Below are 16,245 nucleotides of genomic sequence, written 5' to 3' on the forward strand. Positions count from 1 at the left end.
AGATAGTTTTTTTCTGAAAATCTATGTTCCGTTGATTTAGATTTAAAGTGAGATGGTAAATCTTTAACAGATTACCTAAAAACTATTGATATTTCCGTAATGTACTCCTTGATACGAATTTCTAATGTTCTCTTGGTTTGATAAATACTAAAGATACTAAAATTCAACGTTACCTGTGGAAATTTGATGTAGCCAGGCCCGTGCGCAAGGGGAGGATTTTGGGGATTCAAATCCCTACCATGAGAGTTTTGAATTACTTTTGAAAATTTCCTAACTTCCTGATCAGGATTAAAAATTTTATATTGCGAGCTGCTTTGACCAGTGCTGCGAAATTTCAAAATCAGTTACCTATTTCTACTTATATTTATCGAAACCGACATTCAGATTCACCATATCCCTTTCCCACTGACTGAAATTTCATGCAGAATCGAATTCTTGAGTGCAGAAAAAAATCAATTCCTTCACCAACCAAAGCATTCATTTGCTATTATGTGGACAGGTTGAAGGCAGAAGTTGGCATCTTTTACTTTTTGGAGCATAAGCGAACTGCGTAATCTATATCCGGTGCACTTTTACTCAATAATTCCTCTCAGAGCCAGCATAGAAACAAAATTCAGTTTGCTTCTGAAACCGAACATACCCGAACCTGAATGCGCTGTGTCGGGAGATGGAGCGAACGAAAACGATTCAAACATTTTATTCATCGCGGTGGGCATGAATTGAATTTCGTTTATCTTTCAAGTTCACGCAGGGATGTCAATTTTTTAACCTTTGACACACAATGCCATTTGAGTTCGGTCATGAAACCCTCCTTCCCCAGTTTCGATAATAACAACAGTTGTGAGTGGATCAGTTACACAGCAAAGGTCGGTCAACAAGCTAGCAACAGCAGCTAAGGAGGAAAAATAACGAACGAACAACATGAACTCGGAGAAAATAATTTAAATGTCTAGATAAATTTCATCGCAAGTGATCTCAGCGCCAGAGTTGCTGATAATGGCTGGCTCACAAAAATGGGCATCGTTATCGGGAGAAATTCTACCGCCAAAAAAAACTCTCAGCGCCAGCTAGTAAATAATTGGGAACGAGAATCGACAAGAACGATGAGATACCCTGCGAAGATAGTTGTAAAGAGATGTAAGTCGTTATGTTCGGTTCGCGTCTTGATGATATATGCAGCTGACCTGAGCAGGTCAGTTATACCACGAAGGTTGGACAACAATCAAGAAACATCTTCAATGGGAAAACATGAACGTTTAGCACAAAATATAAAGAGCAAAAGCACAATCCATCCTAAAGTAATACCTAACGGTAAGTATCCGACACTACTATGAACAGGCGCAGGCGGTGGTGTCTGATCAAGATTACTTCTCGATAACAGACATTGTCCGAATTTGTTGGGCCAAGTCGACACAAGACTCAGCCCTCCGGGACTCGGAAATAATCCGCATCGTTTTAGGGATTCTATACCTTCCTTATGTAAGGAACGAAAAAAATCAAAACCCCTCCCTTGATAATATTCTGCGCACGGGCCTGCATGTAGCTGAAAGCTGGGAAATTTTAAAACAATCCTCATCGTTCTTATTCAACTGTGATTAGGGCAGCGGATAATCATGGCTTTTCAAAATATTACTGAATGTAAAAACCGTCTGCTAGACACATGTATAAGAGACTGTAGCAATTCCGTAATTTCCCATAGACTGATCAGAACACTGAAGAAGACTTTTAGTCGTAGTCGAAATACTAATATCTGTTTTGGTAGTGAAATGCAAGTGCATTTTATTAATATATACATAGTTGAATTAAAAGTAAGTAAGTCATTAGTGTGTCGAGTCTGACATTCCACTAAGAAGTTCGAAAAATTGTTTGAAAGTGTACTCGTATATGTTCTGAAGTTGAATTTATATATTAAGAAAAATCCGTATATGTAAGATAAACCTAATTTATTTCGAAAAGAGTTAAAAAATGAAGAGCTCCGTAAGCCCCAATTGCATTAGTATCCTTATAGTATCCTTATAGTATCCTTATAGTTGGAAGATTCTATGAGAAAGCGGCCTGCTGGTGGGTTGGGATTGGAAATGATAAAATTTCAAAATATTTCATGTTAGCGGCTATAAATGGTGTATATTTGAGTGTTCAATTGAATGGTGTAATAAAATGTTGTATTCGAGGACTCGTTTTCGATTTGTGAGCTTTAGTAGTAAAGAAAAGTAAAATTACTGCTCAAAAAGAACAGTAACAAACACATAATTTCGGAACTGTCAACTTTGGATGTTTAGCATCTTTGAAGTATATTACAACGTAAAGCAGCAAATTTACTAATAAAATAATTTTGGACCTAGAAGTAATTATGAAGTATATTTTCTTCAAACAAATTTAGTTCGAGAGTTGATGCCTTCAGCAAAGTTTTCGAAAATGCTATTTCAAACAACTTTTTGGAATGGGGCGGGCAAAGCGTAGTTGGTAAGTGGATTGTCTTGTACGCATCTAACCTAGATTTGATTTCCAATCCCCGCACATAAGATTTGAAATTTTTCTAACCTGAAAAAAGAACCGAAAAATCCTAAGGTTAACGCCCCCATAATCAAAATGAAAAGAAAAAAACTTTATTGAAGACATTCCATAACTAATTTTGAAGAAGACATAAATACTCCGTGTGTTCAGAATATTCAAATATATTAGACTATATGCTCTGTGTTAAGTCAGACCGGACTAAGTGACATTGTAATGATTTCGAGAAAAGCGAGTTTAATGTTTGAATCGCAGCATCCTTTACATTGTAATTTGAAATTAATTTTTCGTATAATTCTTGCTCATTGTAACATATTTCAAATCAGCTAAAAATCGAATGTAACTGAATAAATTCTTTATCCAGCGCTATGCTTATTACATTTTTTGAGGTTTTGCGATTCAGCCCGGTCTGACTTAACACCGCATTTGATAAAACTCTTCTGCTGTGTATAAGCAATAAAATTCAAGGTAGTCTCTAAAGTTTTATTGAAAAGAACTGGCTTTAAGAAAATTTCTTGAATATTGTTTTATATATCGATGTTGCATTTGCACAACTTTGATGAAGACACCAAATCTCTAACTATTTTTGAAGAGTTACTTTTCCATAATCACTTCCAGGGGTTTTAATCACCAAATTTATTATATGAAAATATGAGCTTTTTTATGTTAGAAAGCTTCTTCGAAGTCGTTAAATCTTCAAAGTTGATTATTTCGAAATTATGTGATCTTGATCGTTAGAAAAGTTTTTGAACATTTAAAATTGCACTTTGTATTTGCATTTTTTGACTTTATTGACATATTCAAAAAAAAAAATAAAAGGCATCTGTTAGACTTATTTTTTTTCTGAACATCCACTAATTTATCCGACTTTCATAAAATTTTAGCATTTTCGAAAAAAACAACGATTTTCATCATAAACCCCCACAAACCAAATTTCTGGCAACGCCACTGATCTCCATGATTTACTCTGGCAATTAGAACATTTCGACACAAGCGCAATGTTTCAAAAGGGCGAAGAAGTTTTTGCACGTACTTCTTCCAAAAAAATTTTTGCTCGATTGTCACATTTTGTATAGCAAAACTATCCGAGAATAAGATAAAGTAAATAAAGTCGCGAAAGAAATATTCACTCGAAAAAATTTATCATATTTGAAGTCGACCCAAACATGACCACCGCTGATTAGAACGAAACTTTGTAGTTGTGTTCGGTTTAGGATTTTTGCTGGCAATTGTAATGTTTTGATACAAGAGCATTTTTTCAAAAGGGTGTAGACGTTTCTGCGTGCATCACTTGCAATTTTTTTTTGTTCGATTACTGCATTTTAAAAAGCAAAACTATCTGAGAACGAGTTACAGCGAATAAATACTTCTGCGCGAAAAAAAATGTTTTCATTTTTCACAAAAACAAGTTAAATTGCAAAAAAAAACATTTTTTAAATTTTCTATATTTTGTCAACAAAAACCTAAAAAGAGAAAAAGAAACATTTGAATGTGATTGCATGATGGAGAACTTCTCAATAAAAAAAAGTTATTTTAACGATAATTTTATACCAGGTGTATAAGCTTAAATGCGCTGTTTTTTGTCAAAAAGCAATTTTTTGCCTTTCTCATATAAAGAAAGGCTATGCAATCACTGTAAAAATCGACTTTTTAACCGAGGCCCGGAGGGCCGAGTATCATACACCATTCGATTCAGTTCGTCGAGATCGGCAAATGTCTGTGTGTGTGTGTATGTATGTGTGTGTATGTGTGTGTGTATGTGTGTGTGTGTCATTTAAACTCACACAATTTTCTCAGAGATGGCTGAACCGATTTTCGCAAACTTAGTTTCATCTGAAAGGTATAACGCTCCCATAAGCTGCTATTGAATTTTTAGTTGATCCGACTTCCGGTTCCGGAGTTACGGGTTGAAGAGTGCGGTCACACAGCAAATTCCCATATAAACTGGTACCACCATGATGTTCAAAAAATTGATGTAACATTACTCTAGTTTGCGGGTCTGGATCACTAATGATCAATCAAAGCAGCTTTGACCACATTGGCCACCTATGACGGTTCATGACGCCCTCGGGGAACCCGCCAAGTTCCTAAACTAATATCACACCCATTCCACAACGAATTCTCTACTGATTTTAACGAACTTAATTTCAAATGAAAGATACAGTAATGCCATTGACTGCTGCTGAATTTCATTCGGTTCTGACTCTTGCTTCCGGAGTTACAGGGGTGTTAGTAAGGATACACTGGAATTTCCCATATAAATCGGTACAATCGTAATACCTCAGAGGCTAAAAACTATTGAAATGGTCACCAAATTACTTCTAATCGTAGATCTAGATCACTGATTGCCAATCAAACATTCTTTGAATATATTGTCCACTATCGACGATTCCGGAAGTCCGGAATTCCGGGCATATTCCACAATTAAAGTCACATCGGTTCATCGGTGATGACTGAACCGATTTTCTCAAACCAAGTCTCAAATGGAAGGCAAAATATGCAGTTGAGTATTGCGTAGCCGCCCCTTCCCCCCCCCCCCCCTCCCCACCTTGCCCTTACACCTCCCTCCTTCATCACTCCCCTCTTCTTGGATCACCCTCACGCCCAGATTTCCTTCATCCACCCCGTATACCGAAATAAGATGAAGGATTTCTGACGCATCCTCCACACCCACTCTACTAAACCCCCATTCCCTACACGTTCAAACGCATTCCACCAACCTTTGCAAATTATAATCACATGAAGATAACATTGAACTCATGCTTATTAAGCTAATTAAATATTATTCTTTTGCCTTTCTTATATAGAAATGTTATGCAATTGCTCCAAAAACCGACTTTCTAACCGAGGCCCGGAGGGCCGAGTCTAATATAACATTCGACTCAGTTCGCCGAGATCGCAAAATATCTGTGTGTATGTATGTGTGTATGTATGTATGTGTATGTGTATGTGTGTATGTATGTGTGTGTATGTGCGGATTTGTTAACAAAATGTCCACATCGGTTACTCGGAGATGGCTGAACCGATTTTTACAAACTAAGATTCAAATGAAAGGTATAATATTCCCATAGGTTGCTATTGAATTTCATTTTCAACCGACATCTTGTTCCGAATTACGAGTTGAAGAGTATGGTTACAAAACAAAATTTGTTGATTTTTCCAAATCGGTTTCTCGGAATTTTCTGAACCGATTTTGACAAATTTAATTTTAAATGAAAGGTCCATCAGCTGCTGTTGAATTTTGTGTGGATCCGAGTTCTGGTTCCTGAATTACAGGGTGATACGTACGATCACGCAGCAAATCCCGATTCTAACGAATTCTGCGATGAATGTAAAAAGGTGATTTTTTTTCCAAAATGTAAACACAACTGTTGAATTTGTAGATCTAGGTCACCAACAGTCATTCAAAGTCTCTTTGGCCACACTGACCACCATCGACGGATCCGGAAGCATCCAAAGTCAGAATAACGGTTATATTGGTTTCTCGAAAATGGCTAGATTTGCTCAACTTAGTCTCAAATGAAAGGTGTTGCGTCCCCAGAAACTGATATTAAATTCCATCTCCATCCGACTTCCAGCACCGGAGTTACGGGTTGTGGAGGTCGATCACATAGAAAACTCCGATTCAAACCGATACCGCGATGAATGCAAAAAGGTGCTCTTATATATACTTACCAAGTGTAATAAGAATGAAAGACATTTCCATAAAGTTATATTGTACGAACCAGCTATTAAATCATAGTTTGGAGAAATGAGAAAGGCACAATTGCACCTCTAGGTGGATTAAAACAGGTTTTTTTATATAGAAAGCAAAAAATTAATTTATTCAAATTATTTTCCCTCGCTAGCTATATATTTTTGCCATCTCTCGGGCAATTTGTGTGTACCACACCAAAAGAATTTTTCACCTTTAAAGACAAACCACTCGTCAAGCCATTTTTAGACGTCTTCGTGTGAATGAAAGTACTGGGGCGACATTATGGAACCATTTCGAATCGACTTTTTCATACAAGCTTGCATACAATAAACCTTTCGTTTCGAGATGCGCAATGCCACCCCTGTTCTCCGTGCGCGTCGCCCCTCGATGCGATGAAAACAGATGATAATTGGAAGAGGCCAGGTCTGGTGAATAAGCGGGTTGAGGTAGCACCTCCCATTTGAGTGTCTCTAATGGGGGCTTCTCATGTCTTTGTTCATAACCTGGCCATTTTCAGTTTTTTAAAGCTTTTTTTATTTTTTTATTTATTTTTTTCTTTATTTTTTTTTAATTTTTTTATTTTTCGATAACGAACTGTTACTATAGACCTCCACAAGCGATGCGATTAGGCAGACGATTTCTTCAAATTAAAGCAAAAAAGTAGAGTTTTGCGCATATGCTCTTTTTGTGGCACAAAATTAGACATGATCACGCAATGCAAATGCAAGTCGTTATATGCAATGATTGCTGTAAACAGGTGTCGAACTCACACAAGAAAACGTATGACGTTTCTACGGTAGCTAAATCTGCTCACTAACGTCATCGATGAGCAAACAGCGGATTTAGTCATTTTAAATAAAAATGCATTTAACGAAAATCTTCCAAAATGCGATAGTTATAGATAGACATTTGAAATTTTGCTGAAAAGAAACTATTTATTCGTATGATTATGCCCTTTTAAACAGTTATTCGCGTTTCCCCCTCGGAAGAATCGCATGTAATTCATGACACTTGTAAATTAGTGTACTTTCCGAAAATCAATGTCTGGTTTTGCCCCTTTCTGCCCCGAGGAAAGGAAAAATTTGATTCATGATATGTCTGAAGAAGACGCATGGTAGTGTTTAATGACCCAGGGTTCGTAATATAATTTATAATTGTTTCTTAGCATTATCAATTGAAAAAATGTGTATTATGCTAAAAATTCGCTACACATAATTTTTCTAAACTGAATTTTCAGATATAGAGCACTTTATATTCGTAAACGTAGAATTTTCCAACCACCCTAAGTGCCAAATTTTGAGAAAGCAAAAAAAAAATGAACATCAAATATGAATTTGGCGTCACAAAATTACCCGTAGCTTATTTCATCAAATTCGGGTCACTTTTGATGTTTTGTCCAACTTTTGAATAGAATGTGATTACTGTGCGGCGGGGAAACATTTGTCTGCTCGCCTACTGCACCTAGGGGTCATTTACTTCTCTTTCACGTCAAGGTCTTCATCGCAAAAGCTTTCTGGGATCGTTTGTGGTTCTGGTATACCCAAAACGCGAACCGTATGATTTACATGCAAATAAGCATGATTCTAATGCAAAATATGCATTATAACTGGTATAATGGTAATATCACATATTTCCACTTTTTGCTGCATCGATGACTGAAAGAGCGAAAATGTTTCTGCATAAAGCCCGATTCAGACGATACATCAGCTTCCGTCAACGTCAACGGAACGTCACCGTTCCGTCAGGATAACTTTAATACTTTTCTCTTGTGCCCGTTCACACGTGCCGTACGTCGAAGCGTTCCGCGCCGTTGATGTTGTGTGTGAATGCCTCCATTTAACTGCATGCAACTTATTCTGACGGAACAGTGACGTTCCGTTGACGTGAACGGAAGCTGATGTATCGTCTGAATCGTCCTTAAACCATTCGCTGTGGGAAAAGCTAACTGCGAAGTTTACACATATACACGTGAACAGGTTCAATGTGTACCATGGCACAGAGTTCAAATCGTTTCACTCACACTGTATGGGGGTTTGTTCTCCTCCAGCTGTCATATGTAAACCTGTCAGACAATTTAAACGTTTGAAATAGCTTGCCCAAAGTAATTATGATGGTGTTTGAATGCTCTGTGTCACTGTGAAACCTATTCCGGAGACGTACAGTCCCGGTTGGTCGAGATCCATCATGCAAATAATGCGACCGAAAAGCTATTTTCGATTTGTTTTCCTCCACCTATCCGAACATTATGACAGGTGGAGGAAAACAAATCGTTGAACACACTATTACAGTTACAGATTGTAGAGTACTCTATAGCATGTATATGACTGAGCTGTTGACTGATAATACAGTGTCACTGTGTATCATGACGGAAGTTTGTACAAACACCAATGAGACATATTTATGTAGAATACAATTTGTTGCGGAAAAGCAAAGCAAGCTAAATGGACTAATACTTTTAGAAGCGAATTTATCATACTGTATTCAGTATTCTCGTTCAATTTGTTTCATTGTGGATTATGTTGTTGTGGAATAATGCCGTCGCTGTATTTGGTCTACAATGCACAGTGGTCCAGAATGCAGGAATTTTGAGATTTTACTAAATCTAAACAACATAGCCTTATTAAGTCTTTGGAGAAGTTTACATAGTTTATGAGCCCCTTCTTTTTGTTAAAATTAAAGTTAGGGTAGTTCTAATTTTACCACAAAATTTAATTTTTTACTCGTTCTAGATAGGTTCAAACGACCTTGAGCAAAGTTGTAGAACGACAAATTTTGGAAAACTTTGCCGAAAACATGTAAACTCTATCTGTTTTACTTTTCATTTTACATCAAATTTAAAATCAAAGGTTAGGGTGTTTCATAGTGTTTCTTAGAAAACCCGTTTTATTCAAATAACTTGTGCTGTATTGATTTAAAACTGAAGTAGTCTTCAGACAACTTTAAGATTGTTTTAAGGCAAATAATTTGTTTCGTGTCACCACGTGTCTATTTTCGAAGAAGTTATGAACTTTTTCGCAAAAACTGAAATTCTTTGGAATAAAATTGTCACTCTTTGGGGCAAACAAAAGATAATTCTTTTTCAACTATTAATAAGGTCATGGTTCGAGGTATAATTGAACAAAAAATTGCGAATACGATATTTTTAAAAATTTCATAAAATTGATTTTAAAAAAACATTTTTGATATATTAAGAGCTTATATCTTTTGAATAATAGAAGCTAGAGTTTTGATATGTTAGAAGAAAATGTTCGTCTTCAAAAACTCTGAAAAACATCTGAAGGATAGGTTAATAAAAATGAAAACTGAAAAAGTTATATTAAAAAATTATTTTGTTTCTCATAAATTGACTTTTTGTAGTATGTTTAAATTATTTTCACAGCGGACAATATAAAAATATAGTTTCGTTTTCAAGATAAAATATTGTACTTTACAATACTTTTCTATTGTTTTAATAAGTTGGTAGGATGGTTCCATTTTTTTTTAAATCAGCAAATTAACTTTTTAATTGTTCGAGATAGAGTTTCGCTGTCTTCCAGAAGATTAAAATAAAAAAAAAATAAAAATAACTTTGTCGAAGACACTGGAACTCTATGTCGTGTACTTTTCATTTTACAAGAAATTTACCTGAAAAACAGGGTGTTTCTTAAAAAATTGTTTTCTTTACATAACTTTTGCCGTTTTAATTTGTCAGTAAGATCACTTTAGAAATACTTTCTGATATTTTTAAGGAGAACTATTTGTCTCAATGTACCGATCCTCTAGCTTTTCTCGTTAGAAAGTTACACAGTAAAGACCAGTTTTTATCAGACGCTTGGCGAATTTTAAGCTGATAAAACAGGGACATTTATAAAATCGGGACATATATTTTTCTATCTATTTTAATAAACCGAAGCTCTTAAAACCTTCTTTGTTCTTTAGATATAGCCTTGCAACCTTTTCTGATTATTTATTTTATGTTCCCCTTAAGGGGGTGTGACGGTGCAAAATTAAAAAAAATAATATTTTTGCTTTTGCATTTTTCGGATCTCTAAGATAAGAAATATATTTCCAAGAAAGGATTTACTCGAATTCAACTTGGTTCGTCTGCTAGAGCCCATCAAGCTACCAACTATCAATTGTCATATGAAGCTGATAAAATCGGATGTAGATAAAATCGGTGGGAGGGGGGGGGGATAAAATCGGGTTCTGATTAAATGGGGTCTTAACTGTATATACAGTATGCAAGATATACAAATTATCATATTTGCCATTTTTTGGTAATTTATGCAATGGAAAGTATAAAAGCTAGAGCTTGCTCTATCTAACATGTGTTGCTCTACAATTTCAGTCGAAGACAGTCAAGCTCTATCTTGAACCGTTACAAAGTTTAATTTTGAATATTGCTAAAATTAAACCACCTTAGCTTCTGTTTTAACAAAAAGCAGTTCCTTAAAAGTTAAAATCCCTGCTAAATTCACATTCTGGACCACTGTATACTGGATATAGCGTCTATCTGGCGTTAAATCAGTGCCTGGTATTGATGAGCTGAATGCGAAGCGAAACATCCTAAAGAATAAAATCGATTTTTCATACCTTCTGTTCTACCAAGTAAAGTGTATTGTTAAGACCCTGAAATTGCAAGTTTGTAGCTCATAGTGCATGATGCGATTGAATTTTGACAAACCAAACGGAAGTTTTTGACACTTATCCCAGCAAAAGGAAGGGTAGTTCAATGGAAGGTGTGGTCGTAATAATTCATTTTTATAAAATATTTATTTAGCGAAAAAAAAAGTTCGACTACGTATTTTTAACTTCTGCTGCATCGAAAAAAATTGCATATGGTTTAATGACTCAATTGTAGAAAGGTGCTCGGCCCCAACCAGTGTAGTTGAAATTTTTTCATATTGAAAATATAAGCATTTATTGACTCACAGTAAAACTTATGACTATAAAAACTTTTTGATTAACTTGCGGATGTAAAAACAGTAAAACTAGTACAGTAATGTTTCGATTATATCACGGTCGGTCTGTATTTAGCGTGATATATTTGAAGCATGATATATTCAAAACAAAACAAAAAATTACATTCAAGCATTAACTCATGTATTTCTATAAACAAAAAGTAATAAAACTTAAAGTTAGTCAAAAGAATAAATCATAGTAGGGTAATGAGCCTATTTTTGGCATGCTTGTATAATCACACTACACATTTGAAACCGTTGGTTAGAGCAGCGTCTGCCATCTTTGTTCAACGCATTGGGTAAAACGGTATGGCATCAGTGGATATTTTCCCCCCACACAGCTTCACTTTACGTATCCCGTACCGTTTCTTAAAATTGTTCAACCATCCAAAACTAAACTTGAAGGAATCTGGCACGTTAAGGTTTTGGACAAATATCTTGACTATTAAAATCAGTGTATTCTAAGAGACTACGATTCAGTTCTCGTTATTTCAACATCCATAGAAATAGTCCCATCTCCAATTGTTGATGTTATCCTTTCAAAAGAAAAGTATTCACGTCGATTCAAGAGAAAATGCATCTCTCGGCATACCTACCATTGGGGCATTGCAAAAAAAATTTTTTTTTGAATTCTCAAAGGCCCCCCCTCTCATATTGTGACAAATGTCAAAGTAAGCTCAGATGCCAAATTTCACATCATTTGGACAATTTTAGACCCCCGCCCACTTCGCTTGAAATTCTTTGAAATTGGTACTATGGGAAAATATAGAGGAAAAATACATTAAATGCTATAACTTTTGAAGTAGCAATCAGAAAATTAAAATTTATACCTCTTTTGGAAGGAAATAATCTAATTATTTGAATGAAGATATATTTGTTTCTTGGAAAATACGGGAAAGTGGGGTACTGGGTCATTTTGGCCCCAAAATCCCTTATTTTTAATGATTTTTCTGCTCCGTGATGCAAATCATACATATTTTGTAGTTTTTCTAATGTGAAAAAATCTCAGAAATCGAACGGAACCCTTTTGACCTTAGTTCGAATACGAGAAGTTGGGGTTATAGGGCTTTTTGTCAGTCATATTAAATTTTATCATTTTCTCATGCATATATCTCAATTATTCTTCAATCAATTTTCATAAAATGTAACTTATTGAACGTGTAAAATTCTGAGGAATAAAACAAAAATAAAAACGTTAAAGGTAAAATTCAGAAACATCAAACTTTTTGATATTTACTCTACAAATCTCATTTTTTTCATTATTTGTCCTAATATCTCAACTTCCCCTATTTTTCCAGGAATGAAACATTTCTCATGTGATCCCTAAGCATATTTTACGCTAAAAGTAATAAATTAAATAAGAATTTTGTTGTTAAATGGAGTTAATATGTGCGATTTTATGATAAAAATGTGAAATCGACACTATATGTCAGATAATTTAATGTTCCTGAATTTTACCGATAACGAATCTATTTTTGTTATAATCCTAAGGATTTTCCACGTTCAACAAGGTATAGTTTATATAAATTGAGTGAAGAATAATAGAGATATATTCACGAGAAAATGATGAAGTCTAATATGAATGTCAAAAGGCCATTTAACCCCAACTTCTCGTATTCGGACTAAGGTCAAAAGGGTTCCGTTTGATTTCTGAGATTTTTTCACATTAGAAAAACTACAAAATATGTATGATTTGCATCACGGAGCAGAAAAATCATTAAAAATAGGGGATTTTGGGGCCAAAATGACCCAGTACCCCACTTTCCCGTATTTTCCAAGAAACAAATATATCTTCATTCAAATACTAAGATTATTCCTTCCAAAAGAGGTATAAATTGTAATTTTCTGATTGCTGCTTCAAAAGTTATAGCGTTTAATGTATTTTTCCTCCATATTTTCCCATAGTACCAATTTCAAAAAATTTCAAGCGAAGTGGGCGGGGGTCTAAAATTGTCCAAATGATGTGAAATTTGGCATCTGACCTTACTTTGACATTTGTCACAATATGAGAAGGGGGGCCTTTGAGAATACAAAAAAAAATTTTTTTGCAATGCCCTACCTACCATATATTGCGTATTTTGTTTTTCTCATTATTTTGTTAGATTTTCCTGCGGATAACTAACAATTTAAAAAAGAAGTCGATTTGTTTACCTGCTACACCAGACGGTCCCTCCAGACGGTCCCTTAAGAATACGGCAAATAAGTTATGAAGAATTTAAAACTAAAATTGAAATCGGCAGAAAGATATTTCGGCAATCCTAGTCATTGCAACAACGTCTTGGTAAAACATGATTTCGAGATTATTCACGTTTAAAGTTTCGCGCCACGCCCTCCATTCACTTAAAGTAACAAGATGAACAGCGCTAAAACTTTGCTTCTACTAATTAGACCTTTATAAAAATTTCAAATACTTTCTTAAGAATCGATACTTTAAGATAAAAGAATAAAAAAGTTCGACTTTTTGACCGACCTCATCATATATAAACCCTTAACGAAATAGTCCGACACCCAATAATAGGCTCATTACCCTACATGTAAATATGCAAATCAATCGTAAAAAAATCCTAAAAGTGCCAGGACATAAAATGTGGCTTAATTGGATCAAAACGTAATGTGCCATGCCTGTTTTTCAAAAAGCGTGATATAATCGAGGGTGATATAAACGAGTATTGATATAAACGCATAGTGATATAATCGAAACATTACTGTAATCAGCCGTACTAACAACAAAGAATACAACATAAAAATCTGTCATCACGAATCACGACAGATCGTATAAACTTCGCATGAGCTTCCCCCTACTCTTTGTTCTCTCCGAACCATCATGATATGATCGACAACTACGCAAATCTGAGCAACGCATCTATACTGCTGACAGGTTCCAATAGTAGTAAGGTACTCACCGTAAAATCCCTCAACGAACCGCAAACAAAAACGTAACCCAGAACAGATTACGCCAACCGCGCGCTGCTGGGTTGCTTGGATGTGCGTAGAACGCAGTCCCAAATCCGTGCGTATAGTTGTTTAGGTAGGACGCTGCACGCGGGTGGTGTTGGTAGATGATCCGGTTGATTGATGAATGGTTTGCGCGGGGGGAAACCGCAGTTTTGAAAAGTGCTGACAGCTGTTCCAAGTCGACCGCAGAGTCTTTCAGATGAAAACACAAAAACCGGTAGAGTGCCGCCGGAGTCAAGTCAGCCAGCGCACGTGAGATTGCCGCAAGGTAGTGCAGCCAGTGCGTGGCGTGTGGCGTGGATTCTGGGCTGAAAAGTGAAACGAGATGCAAAAAGAAAAAATCGGCGGTGAGGAAGTTTGTGACGACAGCCGGCGACATCGATACAGGTGTTGAAATGTTGCGTCGCGGTAAGGTGGATTGGAAATGCTGGTAGGGTTAGGTTTGTGATCATGGACAATAACATGTCACGCGATAAAGGCATTTCATTCACGAGATCTTACCAAACCACTCTTTCGCTAAGGAAATAGCTTCAAATCTAATTTTGACAATTTTCCGAAATTTCGCGCTAGAGAATAAATATTTCGGTTAGACCTTATTTCAAAAGAAAATTTAAATCAATCTTTTAATCTATTTTACTTCTTCAAGAATGTTGTTTACGTTTTCATTATTGCATATAATTTGTACCGAACGTTCAAATCACCTCGTGGATTTACTCACTGACGTAACTCAACTCTGCACAACACCTGAAAGATTTATTAAAAATTCCACCGAGCCGGATTCGTCATCCTAACCACACTCTAGCATTGATGATGGCTTTTATTGGTTCAAGTGTTTTCAGCATTCTTCAGCAGAAAAATAATATTGTTCTCACAACCGAGCGCAAACACGCTTGCTCCCCTGCCGGTGACAGTGACATTGCCCCTAAACTAATAGGGTCAACCAGATATAACTGTTTTATTCCGCGTATTTCATTTGTACTACACAAGTGCACACTCGGGGATTCATCGTCGCTCGGTACGTTTTCAGAGTCAGACCAGCAGCCGTTTTGTGGCAGCGGCAGCGAATGGATTCCGACGAAAGATTCCATGGCGAACGAACGAACCCCGTACAAATGCAAGTGCGCGCCGTCATCGTAATTTAGCGCTCAAGTGTGAAATTTGCATTTAAACGTTTGCCATTGCACTGAACCACCATCACTCGGGCCGGCCTGACATTCCCGAAAAATATGGAGTGCAGCAGTAATTTCAGCGATTTTTTATGAACTGCGATGACAGCGGAATTAATTTGTATACGTCGAGCGAGAATAAACATTAATTCGTGCGGGGAGTTTTTTTTTTTTCGTCGTTGTAGTCTGACTTGTTTTGCTGGTTTATTATTGTTATTATTATGTCCTGCATTCGTTGGCAAATTGGCATTTCGCTCTAACTTCTCTATTGGGACTAATTGAGTTATACAATTCATCGAAAATGGTTTAATCGGAATGAATAGTGGGTAGCCAACTGTTTATTAACGGCTACAAATATTCGTAATATAACGAATCACTTTCGACTAAGGTTTAAAAGTTCGATTTTGTATTTTGAACTTTATACGATGCGCATTGGATTTTGGACTTTTGATTAAGAACTTCGCGCTTGGAACTTTTGATTTATTATATTAGACATTTTCATTTTCGATTTTAAAAAAAACCCTGTTTGACGTTTTTTTTCTATTTTTTAAATCACTTCCCTTATTTCGAATTATTTGTTTTCTTCGCACTTTGTATGTTTCTTTTTCCATTTATTCACGTTTTATAGTTTTGCTAATTTTACTGTTGAATTCTTTAATTTTACTAGCAATTTAATTTTTTTGTTAGTTTTGTCTGAATTGATTTAATGTCTTTTTAATACTGATTGTAAAGGTTTTAACCTTAGATCACTCATCTTTTTGTCGGGTTATAAAAAAAACTGTTTAGTAGAAAATGTCTAATCCTTTGTGAGGGGTTAAAAATCGGACCCAGGGGAGCTGCGTATACAACAATCGAATTACCAACTACGCTATACCCGCCCCATTTTTATAGTTCATTTTCGATTTGTTTTTTATTCAATGCTGAAAGCTTTCAATTTTTTGCCTTTCTCATATAGAAAGGTTATGCAATCACTCTG

At 35.7% G+C, this 16,245-nt stretch overlaps 1 protein-coding gene across 1 annotated transcript in view; it reads right to left on the bottom strand.

The window, feature by feature from the left end:
• LOC131686760 (uncharacterized peptidase C1-like protein F26E4.3) overlaps nt 1–16,245 on the bottom strand; it is a 205,449-nt gene that overhangs the window by 163,829 nt on the left and 25,375 nt on the right. Inside the window, exon 2 of the mRNA XM_058970728.1 lies at nt 14,052–14,411. The gene's annotated coding sequence lies outside the window, so the exon portion shown is untranslated. The remainder of the gene's footprint in view (nt 1–14,051; nt 14,412–16,245) is intronic.

The sequence above is a fragment of the Topomyia yanbarensis genome, chromosome 3 (genome assembly GCF_030247195.1).
Source record: "Topomyia yanbarensis strain Yona2022 chromosome 3, ASM3024719v1, whole genome shotgun sequence".
NCBI classification, from domain to species: domain Eukaryota; kingdom Metazoa; phylum Arthropoda; class Insecta; order Diptera; family Culicidae; genus Topomyia; species Topomyia yanbarensis.